This window comes from Protopterus annectens, chromosome 4.part1 (assembly GCF_019279795.1).
Source record: "Protopterus annectens isolate FY-2018-M chromosome 4.part1, PAN1.0, whole genome shotgun sequence".
NCBI lineage: Eukaryota > Metazoa > Chordata > Ceratodontiformes > Protopteridae > Protopterus > Protopterus annectens.
The window spans coordinates 757,674,709-757,691,583 of record NC_056734.1 but is presented as its reverse complement, the minus strand read 5'-3'; the positions used below and the strand labels follow the sequence as shown (position 1 = coordinate 757,691,583).

The window sequence follows — 16,875 nt, the reverse complement described above, 5'->3', positions numbered from 1 at the left end:
GAACGCTATGAGTATCTTTAACATTTATACATTATATATACAACTGTCTAACAGCTTTCAATAGAGTGCACTCTGGACTGAAGAATTATCAAAATTTCAACAAATGAGTAAATGTATGCCACAAGGTTAAGTATTAGGACGTTTATTCTTTCCTGTTTTAATATATTCATAAACAAAATACACATAGTGTCCCAGACAGTAAATCTAATGGAATATGCAGACAACTCAACATTAATATGTGGTGACCTGCAACATTCCTAAAGAAAAACTGACAACTGCTTACACTAGTCTAAACTACTCCTAAATTACCTGCAATCCAACAATTGACTATTATAATTTAACAATACTACCAACCAATACTACTAGAATCAAGCTACTACAAAATGCAGATAGTACAGTTGTGAAACATCTTAGCCTAACAGCAGATGTTCTTCTCCTGATTGTTGCAGTATTCATAACCTAAGGGATCTCTTGTCAAGGACAGCTCAATGTCCATCCAGTATACCAAAGCCTTTAGTACTTAGAGGTGCTGTACATTACATGTATGCTCCCCATGCAAGGTGTAGGGCATGAAGGTGATGTATGGATGCACAAACTCAGAACTGGAAAAGCCCCAGGAGGAATAGAATGCCCCTAACGAAACACATGTGCATTCAGGAGAAAAAGGAGAATAGCCCCTTGGTCAGGAGGGCAAAAAAGAATAAGCTAGAGCAAAGGGGGCAAGAAGAAGGTAGTGAATACTGCAACGGTGAAGAGAAATACATCTAATGGTATGGTAAAATTTTAAACAACTCTGCTGTGTCCTTCCAGAGTACAAAAGCTCAGCAGGAAGCCTGGGAGGAGGATGGCACAAAGGAGCCCCCAGAAATCCATGCAGGATAGCCCTGGAAAAGTCAAGCTCTGGCCCTGGAAATAACACCCAACTTGAAATATTTGGTGAAAGTATGAACAGAGGACCAAGTAGCAGCCTCAAGGATGGAAGTGGTATCCAGACCCTTGAAAAAATGAGCCCTTACTGAAGAGAAAAGGCAAATACCATGAAAAGAATAACAAAAAGAAATGGCCTTAGAAATCCAGGAAGAGATGGTTTACTTAGAAACAGCCAGACCCAAAGACCTGTGATGAAAGGAAACAAAAAGCTGCTCAGATTTATGAATAACTTTAGTTTTATCAAAATAATATCTGTGTTGCCTATGCAAATCCCAGATGTGAAGAATTTTCTCACTGGCAGACTGCAAAGAAGGAAGGAAGGAAGATGAATAGACTGATTAAAGAACAACTCACTGACCACACTGAGCATAAAAGAGGGATTAGTATGAGGAGACTCCCTGTCTCTGTGAAAAATTAAGAAAGGAGGAATAGTCGTGACAGCCTGAAGTTCAGATACTCTCAGCTGAAGTGAGGGCCAACAGTCTTCTAAGTACAATGTTGCAAGGAAGCTGAAAAAGCAGTCTCAGAAGGAACCAGAGTCAATTTTTCAGGTACAAAACTGAGGTCCCAGGAAGGCGGAATAAGCTTCCTAGGAGGCTTGATAAGAAGAAATTGCTTGACCTCAAATTTAGAGGCTGGAGGAGGAATCAAGGGCAGACAAGCTGAAATTGCTGACATTTGAGCTTTCACTGAAGAATATACTAACCCAGCATGGAGAGGATCACACAAATGACAGAGAAATACAGGAAACTCCACAGATATGGGATTCCGATGGCGAGATAAACACCAGGCAGAAAATCACTTCCATTTGGACATACATGATTTCCTGGTAGTGGGTTTCCCGATCTCCTGCAGGACCCAAAGTACATCCTTAGAAAAGAGGTGCCTAAAAGGGATCAAAACTCTGTCACTCACCCAGAGTGTCAAGTTGAAGATTGGACAAGTGTGGATGGATAAGAGGCCCCTTGTCTTGTGTGAGAAGATGCACCTGGGTGAGGTAACTTGTGGTGACTGCCCCTGGCCAAGTGAGAAGAAAGGGGGACCCAATGTTGTTTGGGCCAAAAGGGAGTCACTAGCAAGATTTCTGGGAGTCCTGCCTGTTCTTTTGCAAGATTCATGGTAGCAAAATAAGGAGAGGGAAGGCGTACAGAAACATCCCCTTGCAAGGAAAATACAGGGAGTCCACTTTCTAAGCCAGAGGACTTAAAGCTCTGGAATAAAATAGGAGAAGTTGTCTGTTCAGAGGGGATGCAAAAAGATCTACCCAAGTAATACCCAACTGATGAAAAATGTCCAAGAACACAGCTCTGTGAAGCATCCATCTGTGAGCTTGTGTGCTGGAACTGCTCAAACAGTCTACCACTAGACTGTGCTACAACGGAATGTAAACTGGCTGAACAGTAACTTTATACTAGACAGCTAGATCCCAGACCTGAAGAGCAAATATGCAAAGAAGATAGGACCTTGTATCCCCTTGCTTGTTGACATACCACATCACTGTGGTGATGTCTGTGAAAATTTGAGGGGCCTGGGATGAATGGGGGAATGAGAAGCCAGAAGAGCTATAAACAGAGCCCTCATCTCCTTTATACTGATGTGATCCAAACTCTGATGAAGAGGCCAGAGACCCTGAACCTTGACAGAGCCAAAGGAGGCTCCATCCCCTATCTAAGGCATCTGCAAAGAGCTCTTGAGTTGGGAGTGGAGTCTGGAAAGGAAAGACCAAGTTGAGAGACAGTTGATGAATCTTGCACTTAAGCTCGCTTTTATACAAGGAAGGAAGAGGAGGGGACTGGGAGGTACAGAGGCTGGCAATGTTGGAGCCACAATAACTTGGTGCCACTGTAACTTTCAGATGTGGAGCCTGGCCAGTGTGACCATGGTAATGGTGGAAGCCATGAACCTGAGGACTCTGAGAAAATCCCTGGCTGTGACTGAAACTAGAGGAAGATGAGTCTGGAAAAGGACAGTAAGAGACAGTGCCTTTGGGGAAGGCAAAGCCGCCAGCATGGGGATGGTCTGAAGCCTGTAACCAAGGAAAATAAAATCCTGAGAAGGGGTCAGAGCTGATTTCTGGAAGTATATGGTGAACCCCAGACCTGCAAATGGGGAATAGTAAACTGGTGATCCTGAAGCAGAGCGTTGGGGGAAGAAGCTTGAATGAGCAGATTGTCAATATAAGGAAAGATCTGACCTCTCATCCTGCAAAAGGCAATGACAGGAACGAGGCATTTGGTGAATACCCTTGGGGCAGTAGACTGGGCCAAAAGCAAAGTAGAACTGAAAATGCAAGGAAAAAAACAGAGAAATGTAAAAATTCTCCTGAAAAGGGGGTGGATGGGAATATGAAGGTAGGCATCCTTGAGATCCAGAGATACCACAAAGACTTGGGATGGAAAAAGGGTCTGAAGGGACAAAATTCAAGAGGAAGGAACCTTGAGAAAGGTGTTGAGCTGGGAAAGATCCATAGTTAGTCTCCAAGAATCCTCCTTTCCAGGAACCAAAAACATTCTGGAATAAAAATCTCTCCCTACATGGGCAGGAGGCACAGCCTTAGTGGTGCCTTAGATGAAAAGAGCATTCAGCACCTCCGGGAAAAGAGGAATTTGTTCTCAAGGAGGTTAAGGAATGCCTAAGAAGGGAGGAAGGTATTTCTAAACCATAAAATATCCCTGGCGGATAATGGACAAAACCGAAGAGTCTGTTGTGATCTTTAAAATATTTGGAAAACACAGAGAAAGAAGGAGGGATAAGGGAACTGCCCAAGGTATAGGGAAGCAAATTGTCAAATGGAATCTAGTTTATCCTGAAAAGCTGGTTTCTGTGAGGAAGGGGTTTGAGTGGACTTAGCAGGAGGCATACGTCTAGAACCCTTTTTGTCTTTAGGTGGAGGGTGAGACTGCCTGTAGGCAAAAGCAGATTTGGAGGGGTAATTCCTCTGAAACTTAAGAATACGAAAAACAGTAAGTTTCAACTCCTACAAGACTTTATCCAGGAGAGACTTGAAACATTCAGCAGCAGCAAAAAGATTTTTATTATCCCAAGGAACACCTAATAGTTTGGCCTTAATGTCATCAGGCATAGCCTGAAGATGAAGCCAAGAGTAATGCCTCATAACTGATCCAAACGCAGCAGTCCTAGAGGAGGCATCAGCTGCATTTGATAGAATGGTGAGCAACTTGAGAGGTACAGCACTACAGGAAAAGGAAAGACGCCTTTCCCTCAGAGTCAGGAAGGTCAGAAACCACTTTGGAAACCTGAAAAAGGAAGGCAAAAACATATCTGGTCATATCAGTCTGGTAGCTGACGGCCTGAAAGGATAAGTGGCAGCAGGAAAAACCTTCTAGCCCAGCCTCTCCATGGCCCTACTATTCTTATCTGATGGAAGCAACTTGGTAGAGGGCAACAGCCTGGAGGGCTTGTCAGAAGAGACACACACTACAGAAGGATCAGGTGAAGGACATTTATAAATACATTTAAAGTTGTCAGGCATCTTATGAAATCTACCAGGTTTCTTGGGAGCATGGGGCTGAGAATTAGAAGCCAAAAAAGCTGTTGAAAACAACTGCAGGAGGGCAGCCAGAACGGGAGGAATTAGCAGATGGCTTAGGAGACTCCATATGCAGAAGTTCATGATACTTTTTCTGTTAAAGACACACTAGCCAGGTGTGAATATCAGAGACTTGAAAGCAATCCCACTTAAAAAATTTCATCTTGCGGGCAACAGTATCCTCAAAGGAAAGCTCTCCCAAAGGAGGATCTAGGCTAACAGAATCTTCTTCTGAACCACAGTTCCAGGTGGAACAGATTTAAGAAGAGTAAGTCAGGGACGCTTCCACAGAATTCAGATCCTCATCTGAAGAGTCTAGTTCCCTGGGTCTTTTAAGAGGAGTGGAAGACCAAGAGGGGCCAGGTACAGACACCCCTTGTGGAGGCTTTAAAGCCATTAAAACATTAAATAACCCCTTAGTAAAATCCTGCCACTCACATTGGGAATCCTTAACTACAGGGGAAATGTGTTTGGTGTTCTGTTTCTTTTTCTGAGGGACATCCGCATGAAACACCCGTGAAGGGTCAGACCCCTGGTGACTTTCAATAAGCACAGTAGGGATCTCCTCCCTAAAATCTGCAGAATCCCCTTTGGTCCTTTGGATATAATCAGCTTAGGTTCTCCCTCAACGTCAAGAGCAGACATTCCCCAAGGATGTGCGAGAAGTCAGATCCACTGGGTCAAAGAAGAGGAATCCAAGGCAACCACCGAACAATCCTCTGGGCTTTCACTAGCCTCAACAGACGTATCCAGCGTAGGCTGGGCAGCAGCCATACCAAACTTAATTTTTTTGGCCTTTTTCTTGGCAGACAGCTGACCCTCAGGATGGGAAGACAACACCACCACACCTTGAGCCAACAGCTTAAAATGTTGGTTTTCAAGGTAAAGAGATAAAGAGGATAGATGACTACTTAGGGTTTTAGGCACAAAAAGTTAGCAGACAGAACACTGTGTGTGGTTGTGGGAAGCACCAAAACAGAAACGACATTGGTTGTGACAGCCTTTATGGGGAATCTGCCTCCCACACTGACATTTTCCCTTTATGGATGACATGAACCCAACAGAACTAAATAACAAGGAAAAATATGAAGAAACCCTAACTCTACACTTATCTGAAACGTGGCTTGGTGACCAGCACAGCAGAAGGGTGTTTAGACTGACATTCAATGATGGCACTTGGACTGGTGAGAAAGAAGCTCTGAGTATACACATCCATAAATTACCTTTATGCCAAACGCCTTGAGTTGGGAGCATACATGTGACACAAGGCGCCTATACATAGTAAAAGCTTTGGTACACTGCCTGGATGTTGGGCAATCTTTGGGAGGAGATCCTTAGGTTATGAAGGACATCTTCTAGGAATAGCTTACCAAAATTTAAGATTTGATAAGCACAGCAGATAGACCTCAAGAAACATGAAACTAGAATTCCTTACAAAATCAAACCTTTCTTAACAGATCAAACATAAAGCACCTCAGTTCACACCTTTCTACTCCTAAGTCTGGTTTATGGCTCGTCAGTCATCATTTGGAGCAAAGCTGTACAACTACAAAGTAATCTCAATAACAGAACAGAACAGAATATCTTTTTTAACCACTTTTATTAAATTATCATTTAAGACACAGGCAAAAAAGAAGTTATGTTCTTACCATAACGTTCCATCTGTGTTGTTGATCTTCATTCATTCATGATGGATGGGTTTCGGTTCTGTCCTTGGAACCGACTCAGCCTATATAACAAGCTCGTGCCAGCCAAAAAACTCTTGAACTAAGATTACCCATAATGCCCTTCTCCTCATGTCCTCAGATCGAGTTTGTCCATAAGGAAAGAAAGCAGAGGCTTTGTCTGAGCAAAAACCCTATTCTTAAACCAGGACCAAGTCCGAACCTCCAGGAGTCTTTCGGGGGGGAGTAGGAGGGGGGGATGTCATAAATGAATGAAGATCAACAACACAGATGGAATGTTTTGGTAAGAACATAACTTCTTTATATGATGTTGTGTAATCTTCATTCATTCATGACAGATGGGACAGAGTCCCTAGCTACTTTATGTCCTGGGAGGCCCTATGGAAGAATATTCCTGAGCACCACTGAGCCAAAGGATGCTCTCCCCCTGGAGACCAAGTCCAATTTGTAATGAGTGATAAAGGTATGAGGAAAAGCCCAAGTGGCTGCTGCACAAATGTCATCCATAGAAGCTCTAAAATGAAAAGCCAGTGAAGTAGCAATTGATCTTGTTGAATGCGCCTTTATTTTAGTTGTTAAACACATTTAGTTTTGTTGATAGACAAAAGAGATGCATTCTCTCAGCCATTTCACCAAAGCAACTTTAGAAACTGATTTTCCCAACTTGGGTTCTGAGAAGGACAGGAATAACTGATCAGATCTTCGGAAAGATTTTGTCCTATCCAAACAGAAGCAAAATTGCCTATGTACATCCAATAAATGCAAACAATATTCTCTTTTATTTGAAAAATTTGGGAAGAAAACTGGCAAGTCAACAGATTGATTAATATTCAACTCTGAGACAACCTTTGGTAGAAAGGATGGGTTAGTCCGAAGTGATACTCTCTCTTTATGGAAAACTATGTAAGAGCATTTTACGCACAAAGCTTGAAATTCAGATACTCTTCTTGCTGAGGTAATGGCTACCAAGACTTCAAAGACAAAATTTTATGTTGCAATTGGCAGCAGGCTCAAAGGGGTGATGAGTCAAAGATTGTAGGACTAGCATTAGATTCCAGGGTTCAATGGGCTCTTTGAAAGGTGGTCTTATATGTAAAACCCCTTTCAAGAAGGTTTTACAGAGGCGATGAGATACTAAAGAAGAATCCTGGAAACCATTGTGAAAGTTTGCGATAGCTGCTAACTGGGCCTGGATAGTAGAAGCTGAAGCTCCTGAATGGAGTAAGGTTGATAAATACTCTAAAACTGAAGTGATCGGAGCTGAGAAGGGATCTATTCCCCCCCCCCCCAAGACCAAAACACAAATCTCTTCTATTTACTATAATAAACCTTCCTGGTAGATGGTTTATGGGAAGCCAGAAGTATTTTTCGAAGAGGGGAAGAAAGATTATTTTGCCTGGCAATTACTGGAAGTGGAGGAACCAAGCTGGCAGTTTGAGGCTCGATAGGTTTGGATGGATCTAACCCTGTGGGTGTGACAGAAGTCCTGGAGTTGGATCCAGAATCCATGGTCGGTGAACCAGATGAGGCCAAAGGAAAGGGAACCAGACTTCTCAGGGCCAGTAGGGTGCAATGAGGATTACTTTGATTTGCAACTGAATAGCTTTCTTTAGAAACTGTGGTATCACAGGAAAGGCATACAGGAGTCCAGGGGGCCAATTGTGTACTACAGCATCCCTCGGGGACTCCTCCTGAGGGGGGATCTGGCAAAGTAGCGGCTGCATTTGTGGTTGGTATGGGATGTAAATAGGTCGCAGCAAGGCTGGCCCCAGCGACGGAAATTCTCCGTCATTACCACTGGATTGAGGGACCACTCGTAAGGCAGGAGAATACATCTGCTCAGTTTGTCCACAATCACATTGGAATTCTCGGGGGTGTGTGTTGCTACCAGAAAGTGGTTGGAGGCTATCGCCCACTGCCAAATTCTCATGGCTTCCCAACACAACATGTAGGATCTGGTTCCCCCATTTGCTGATATACCAGACAACAGCCATATTGTCTGACAGGATAGCAATTGTCCCTAACGGAAGGGAAGGCTGGAATGCTTGCAAAGCCAGAAGCACCGCCCTCAGTTCTAGGACATTGATATGCAAATTGGCTTCCACTGGGGACCAAGTGCCTTGGATTGTCTTTTGCTGAAAATGCCACCTCCCCACCCCACCCCATCAGGGATGTGTACGTGGTCACTAGACCTTGGGCTGAGGGGGTGAGAAGGGATAACTCCACTTCTGGCTTCATCCACCAATTCAGATCTTGCTTGCAGTGGTTCATTATGCAGATCAGATGTGACATAGGATGTGTTAATAGGGACCACTGTGACACACTGTAGCAATCTCATGTGTAGGCTTGCTAGAGGAACTATAGTGAGCATTGCTGCCACTGATCCTAGCAGTTGAGGGACTGAACAAGCTGGGACTTTGGCTTGAGAGAGTGTCACTCGGAGTTGGGATCTTAGCCTCTGAAGCTTGTGAAGCGGAAGGGTGACCAGGTAAGACCCTGTCTCGAATGTTGCTCCTATGAATTCTAGGCTTTGACTTTTCTTTGTTTATTGAGATCCCTAAGGAGGTTGCTAGCTGTAGAGTGTAGTTTTAGGAAAGAATCAGTAGATGCTTGGTGGGGGCGGTAAGGAGCCAATCATCTAGATATGGAAACACTCGGAATCCCTGCAGTCTCAGGTGAGCCGTTACCACTGCCATATATTTGGTGAACAATCTGGGGGCTGTGGAGAGACCAAAGGGCAGTGCTTGAAATTGGTAGTGATTGGCTCCCAGCCAGAAGTGGAGATATTTCCCAGAGCATTTGTCCATTTTTACATGGTAATACACGTCCTGGAGATCTATCAAGCACATCCAGTTGTCTTTCTGCAGAAACGGGAGGATTGACTGAACCATGATCATCTGGAATATGGTTTGTCTGACAAACTTGTTTAGGATCCTGAGGTCCAAAATTGGCCTCCAGTCCCCAGTCTTTTTGGCACTAAAAAGAACCTAGAGTAAAATCCGGATTCTATTTGGTCTGGTGGGACTGTTTGGATGACTCCTTTTTGAAGCAGCTTTTGAATTTCTTGTGCTGCTATGTCCCTCTGACTGGACAGAATGTCAGGGATCTGGCTTTATTGCCTCAGATAAAGATCGAAGGGGATGTGATAACTTTTAGTTATGTACTCACCATAACTTCAGATGTTTGGGATCCATCTCGCCTACATTCTGAATGATGGGTTCGGAGCCGATCTCTCGGCTCCGACTCGGCACGCTTATGCCAAAGAGCGAAGTCTCTTATTGGCTGAGCTTACTATATCCCAGGATGCACCACTACCAGTCCCCCAGATCTAGTTTGTCCGCATACATGCACACATGCACGCCCTGCTTATATAACATTGTCAGATGAAACAAGATAAAACAGTAGAACTCAAAACCGTTCAATCTCTTCTGATCTCCAAGGCAGGGGGAAGGAGGGTAGTTAGGAATGTAGGCGAGATGGATCCCAAACATCTGAAGTTATGGTGAGTACATAACTAAAAGATGTTATGTGATCCTATCTCGCCTACATTCTGAATGATGGGACAGCGTCCCTAGCAGCTGAATCCTGGGTGGCTCACTGGAAAACACTCCTGAGTACCGTGGAACCAAAAGATGCTCGTCCTTTAGATGCCACATCCAATTTGTAGTGGGAAATGAAAGTGTGCGGGTTGGACCAAGTAGCCGCAGCACAGATTTCCGATATAGCGAGCTTGGAATGAAAGGCTATAGAAGTAGCCATAGCTCTGGTAGAATGAGCTTTGATAGATGTTGTAAGTTGCTTATTCGAAGAAGAATAGGCCTGAGTTATGCAATCTCTGATCCATTTTGAGATAGTAGCTTTTGTGATGGTTTGGCCCAATTTATTATCTGAGAAGGACACAAACAACTGGTCTGACTTACGAAGTTGCTGAGTCCTGTCTAAATAGAAGCGTAATTGCCTGTGAACATCCAATTTATGGAGAGTGTATTCTGCTTCATTGGAGAATTTTGGAAAGAAAACTGGTAGCTCTAGAGATTGTTGAAGACAGAAACTAGAACAGACCTTTGGGACAAAGGATGGATTAGGCCTAAGTGATACTCTATCCTTGTGGAAAATCAAGTACGGTGGTTTAATAGACAGGGCTTGAAGCTCTGAAACTCTTCTTGCAGAAGTAATAGCCACTAAGAATGCCGTTTTCCAAAACAGATATTTTAACTCGCATGTAGCAGCCGGTTCGAAGGGGAAGATGTTAATGCGCCAAGCACCAAATCAAGATCCCACGGAGGCGCAGGATGAAAACTGGTGGTCTTAATAGACTCGCACCTTTAATGAACGCTTTGCATAGTCTGCTGCTCATCAAAGGAGGATCCGTGGATTCGTGGAATTTAGAGATAGCCGCTAGTTGGACTTTAATAGTTGAGACAGAAGATCCCTGATTAAACAGGGATGTTAAGAATTTCAAAACCTCTGGGACAGGAGCAGTGATAGGGTCTAAGCCCTTGAGTTGAGCTCCAGATAGCAAACCTCTTCCACTTACTGAGGTACAATTTGTTAGTGGTGGGTTTGTGGGCAAGATAAAATGTGAACAACTTCCGGGTCTAGTGAGTGCCTTCTAACTAAGGTCGGAAGTGGAGGAGCCAAGCTGTCAATTTCAAAGATTGAAGGGACTGATGCCAATGTCCCGACTGATGGATCAGCAAGTCCGAATCAGGTCTAAGGTCCACGGATCGTCCACTGCATGCTTCTTCAGGTAAGGAAACCATATCTGACGAGGCCAGTATGGGGCAATCAGAATCATTAAAGACCCCAGTTGAGAAGCTTTTGAATAACTTTGGGAAGAAGTGGAATTGGAGGAAAGGCATAAAGTAGCCCTGTTGGCCAAGGTTGTGCTAGAGCATCCATGGCTGGTACTTCCTGATGTGGGATCAAGGAGAAGAACCTTTGGCACTTGGCGTTTTGTGGAGTTGCAAATAGGTCGCAGCACGGCGTCCCCATCTCTTGAAAACCTGGGCTGCTACTGTGCGGTTTAGAGACCATTCGTGAGGAGAGAGAATTGTCCTGCTTAATTTGTCCGCCAATACATTTGACTTTCCGGGATGTGGGTCGCTACCAAGAAGCGGTTGGTAGCTACAGCCCATTCCCAAACTCTCATGGCCTCTCTGCAAAGGGGTACGATCTGGTCCCTCCTTGTTTGTTCAGATACCAGACCACCGACATGTTGTCTGTGTGGATGGCGATGATGCCCTGAGGAAGAAACTTGTGTAAGGCCTGTAGGGATAGAAGTACAGCCCTCATCTCCAACACGTTGATGTGGAGAAGAGCTTCGCCTGGAAGCCAGGAGCCCTGAACTAGCCTGCCCAGACAATGCCCCCACCCTATCTGGGAGGCATCTGTCGTCAGGGTAACCACTGGAGGGAGAACAAAGGGTTTTCCTTGATCCAAGTTGGATGTCTGAAGCCACCAGCGAAGGTCCCTTTTGCATATTTCCGTAATCATGATGTGATGATTGAGGGAAGATCCTGAAAGGACCATTGAGTTGACAAGAGCCACTGAAGAATCCTCATGTGTAATCTTGCTAGAGGAACTAAAAGAACCGTGGCAGACATTGAGCCTAAAACCTGTAGAACCATCCTGGCTGGGGCTTTGGATCTCGAGATCAGAGCTTGAACTTGGCCCTGTAAAGTTCGGATCCTTTCGCAGGAAGAAAGACGCATCAATCTTGAGTCTATCTCTGCTCCTATAAACTTTATGCTGAGAGGGCAGCAAGACAGACTTTGACCAATTGAATGTAATCCCAGGAAACACCCAGGAGATGGTGGCTTTGAGGTTGTCCATTAGTAGATGCCTGGTGGTGGCAGTCAGGAGCCAGTCGTCGAGATAGGGAAACACTTGGAATCCAAGACTTCTCAGGTGAGTCGTCACTACTGCCAAACACTTGGTGAACACCCTGGGGCTGTGGTGAGACCAAAGGGCAGAGCGCAAAATTGGTAATGACTGACTCCCAGGCTGAAGCGCAGATACCTTCTGGACGCCTGATGTATCGGTATGTGATAATAGGCGTCCTTGAGGTCTATGGAGCACATCCAAACATCCTTCTCCAATAATGGGAGAATGGATTGTAACGTGACCATTCGAATTTGGATTTCGTGACGGATTGGTTCAGTTTGCTGAGATCCAATATTGGCCTCAGGTCCCCTGTCTTTTGGCACTAAAAAGAACCTGGAGTAATTTCCTGATCCGATCTGGTCTGTGGGGACCGGTTGGATGACTCCTTTTCTAGCAGCTTTAAAGCTTCTGCGGCTGCTATTTCCCTTTGACTGGGTGGTGGGTCCGGGATTCTCTTGGACGGTGGGGTGAGTATGTGAATGGGATGGTGTAACCTCCGGCAATGATCCGGCACCCATCTGTCCTGAGTGATTGACTCCCAGGCTTTTAGGTGCTTGGCAACGACACCCGACTGGCTCGAGCAGCACAGCCGGGCAATCCCTCATGACGTGTGGGAGGCTGAAGAGCCACGAAAGGACTCAGGTCTCCAGAATTGCGGGCCCTCTGCCGCCTCTGGGACGGCGTCTCCTGAAAAATTTCCCGTCCTCTGCCTCTGGACGGGAATCTTCCTGCTGTTGGGAGAAAACTTGCGAGATTTGCGGAACCACATTTTCCCCTCCTTTAGCCTTGGGGTAAGGCCGAAAGGAAGTGGAATAACGGGCACCTACGGCAGATAACGTTTTTCCCTCTTGCTCACAGCGGTAAGGGTGTCTTTCACCTTGGGTCCAAACAATGAGGACCCATCAAAGGGAGCGACGGCGAAGGAAGACTTGAAGGCCTCCGCAAACTGACACAAGCGGAGCCAGGCTTGTCTACGTAGAGCCACGCCTGTGCCTGCCGCTCTACCGCCCTTCGGCCGCATAGGAAATGAGCCTCATGGACGAGTTAGAAATTGACGTAAGGATAGCCAAATGAGAGCTAACCGACTGGGCTAGCTGCTCAGGTAGGTTACCCGAGAGGGAATCTGACAACTCCTTGACCAGATCCCTCTGAAGCCTGGTAAAATGTGCCAAATAATTCAGAGACCTTAAGGTAAAGGCCGCTGAAGTCAGGGTGCGCTTCCCGTACCTGTCCATACTCCTAGACTCTTTATTAGGAGGATGGACGGACGTTGAAGCCTCTGCCACGTCCTGTTGTGTAGCAGATGCCACCACCATGGCATCTACAGCCACGCCTTTAGTAAGGAACTCCTTCTCGGGGGGAGCAGACAAAAATTTATTTGGACGAGAAGGGACTGGATGTTATGTGATCCTATCTCGCCTACATTCTGAATGATGGGTTCGGAGCCGATCCCTCGGCTCCGACTCGGCACGCTTATGCCAAAGAGTGAAGTCTCTTATTGGCTGAGCTTACTATATCCCAGGATGCACCACTACCAGTCCCCCAGATCTCGTTTGCCGCTTCCCTGCGAAGACGTGGTCTCGAGCTGGCTGGGCTGAGTAGTTTTTATTAACTAACTTTTCTGTCAGTTTTGCTGTTTTTTGGTCACAAAAGCTGTTTTAACGGCTATCGCTCTTTGTGTACGCTTTGGATTGTGAAATTTTTGTGTGTGATTGGGTTGAGTTTGTTTTCGCCCCTCCATCAGGGCCTTCCCGGACTGTCAACCTGTTAAAACTTTACAGGGTCTCAAGTAAATCTTAATTGTTTAGAGTTCCCTGTCATTTTCAGGAAGTGTTTGCGTTAAGCTATAACTGTGAGCTTAAATTTATCATCAGTAAATTGATAGTTGTTTATTTTCCTGTCAAAGTTACTAGAATTGTTTAACATCATGTCTCAAACTCCTAGGCCTTCGGCTTTAAAAATGTTCAAATGTGGTTTCAAATGTCTATCACAGACGATCATTCGCTCTGTGTATATTGTCTAGGGCAAAGCACTTGCAGGAGTCATGCAGCGTATGTCACGCTTTTTCCTCAAGGGTCCTCCAGGAGAGGAAAAATAAATTGATTCTTAAGGGGTTAATTAAACCTTCCTTTGAAGAAGCCTTGGCATCCTCTCCTGCTCCGCCAAAGAAAAGGGCTTCGGTTCCGACCAGCCCGTCGGATCCGACTGCCAAGAGACCTAGGCAGGCCTCTCCTTCGGCTCCAAAGACTTCGGAGCCGAGGTCAGAACGGTCTGCCTCGATGCCTCCAGTATCGACTCCTCTGGCTTCGGACCCGATGGCTGGGGCATCGAGGCGGGTCACCTTCGCCGGCTCCGCTGCTCGGAGCCGACAAGGGTCGCCGCCAGACACTTCCTCCTCGGCCGAAGTCTACCTCGCACCGATGGAATCTGGTGTGAGTATTCCCTCGGCGCCGATACTCATCGAGTCGCCTCGAGCCGGTCCCCTAGCCCTTTGGGGCCGATGGAGAGGCCTTCGAACCCGTTCTGTTTCCTCTCGGTCCTCGAGAATGTCGGATTCTGATATAGACAGGGTGCTCCAAAGACTGTTCCAGTCCCCAGTCTTCCAAAATTTGTTTCGTTCCGACCCAGTTGGCTTCGGAGCCGATGACCTTGGCCCACCCCATTGCCATTCCTCCTCCGACTGCTTCGGCTCTGTCGGAGCAGGTGCTGTTGGAGCCGGTGGAGATCTCAGGGTCGGCTCCGACCCTTACTCCAACCCGGGCCTTCGGGTCCGAGTTTGGTACGCGGACTTCTTCGGCTGGACCCGGGGGTGATGTTTCGGGACCTATGCTTTCGGTTCCGAGCCTCCCCCTCGGTGCTTCAGCTGCGGGACTTCCGTCGGCTATCACGGCTCCGGAGACCGGACTCTCCCAGGATTCTGGGGTCCGGCTTTCAGGGCCATGAGGAGTGCCTTGGCCAAGTCCTCTTCGCCATCTCTCCGGCTTTACCGCACCTTCCCTGGGCGTGGAGACTGGGTCTTTGGCAGTTCCCTGTCCGTAGCCAGCGGAGCCCCGAGGCCTGAGGTTACCCCAGTGGGGTTCCCTCCTCCTGAGGGTTCTTCGGAGTTGTCTTCAGAGGAACCCCAAGGAAGAGATCATGCAAGAGGAAGCACGTGGACTCCCCGAGTCTATTACATCAGACACTGATATGGATGATGCAGAGGGGTCCCAGTCGCCCTCGGATGATGTCTCATTTGCAGACATCTTAGAGATCCTCAAACAACGAGGCGGCTGGATATCCAAACCCCTCTGCGGACGAGTCAGTGCTCCTCAAGGCCTTTGGAGCTCAGCCCTCCGCCTCCTGGGTGTCTCCGCCTCTGACGAGCTTCTGGATTTAGTTTGTCAAGGGCTGGGAACATCCAGATACCGTGGAACCAGTCCCTTCTCGTCCAAATAAATTTTGTCTGCTCCCCGAGAAGGAGTTCCTTACTAAAGGCGTGGCTGTAGATGCCATGGTGGTGGCATCTGCTACACAACAGGACGTGGCAGAGGCTTCAACGTCTGTCCATCCTCCTAATAAGGAGTCTAGGAGTATGGACAGGTACGGAAGCGCACCCTGACTTCAGCGGCCTTTACCTTAAGGTCTCTGAATTATTTGGCACATTTTACCAGGCTTCAGAGGGATCTGGTCAAGGAGTTGTCAGATTCCTCTCGGTAACCTACCTGAGCAGCTAGCCCAGTCGGTTAGCTCTCAGTTGGCTATCCTTACGCCAATTTCTAACTCGTCCATGAGGCTCATTTCCTATGCGTCAAGAGGCGGGTAGAGCGGCAGGCACAGGCGTGGCTCTCGTGACAAGCCTGGCTCCGCTTGTGTCAGTTCATGGAGGCCTTCAAGTCTTCCTTCGCCGACGCTCCCCTTGATGGGTCCTCATTGTTTGGACCCAAGGTGAAAGACACCCTTACCCGCTGTGAGCAAGAGGGAAAAACTTTATCTGCCGTAGGTGCCCGTTATTCCACTCCCTTTCGGCCTTACCCCAAGGCTAAAGGAGGGGAAAATGTGGTTCCAAATCTCGCAAGTTTTTCTCCCAACAGCAGGAAGATTCCCCGGCCAGAGGCAGAGGCCGGGGAAATTTTCCAGGGAGACGCCGTCCCAGAGACGGCAGAGGGCCCCGCAATTCTGGAGACCGCGAGTCCTTTCGTGGCTCTTCAGCCTCCCACACGCCATGAGGGATTGCCCGGCTGTGCTGCTCGAGCCAGTCGGGTGTCGCTTTGCCAAGCACCTAAAAGCCTGGGAGTCAATCACTCAGGACAGATGGGTGCTTCGATCATTGCCGGAGGTTACACCATCCCATTCACATACTCACCCCCACCGCCCAAGAGAATCCCGGACCCACCACCCAGTCAAAGGGAAATAGCAGCCGCAGAAGCTTTAAAGCTGCTAGAAAAGGAGTCATCCAACCGTCCCCACAGACCAGATCGGATCAGGAAATTACTCCAGGTTCTTTTAGTGCCAAAAAGACAGGGGACCTGAGGCCAATATTGGATCTCAGCAAACTGAACCAATCCGTCACGAAATCCAAATTCAATGGTCACGTTACAATCCATTCTCCCATTATTGGAGAAGGATGTTTGGATGTGCTCCATAGACCTCAAGGACGCCTATTATCACATACCGATACATCAGGCGCCCAGAAGGTATCTGCGCTTCAGCCTGGGAGTCAGTCATTACCAATTTTGCGCTCTGCCCTTTGGTCTCACCACAGCCCCCAGGGTGTTCACCAAGTGTTTGGCAGTAGTGACGGCTCACCTGAGAAGTCTTGGATTCCAAGTGTTTCCCTATCTCGAC

General features: G+C 46.9%; 1 protein-coding gene across 1 annotated transcript in view; it reads right to left on the bottom strand.

The window, feature by feature from the left end:
* Positions 1-16,875, bottom strand: part of CCDC150 (coiled-coil domain containing 150) — a 2,807,665-nt gene that overhangs the window by 238,560 nt on the left and 2,552,230 nt on the right. The gene's annotated exons all lie outside the window — the stretch shown is intronic.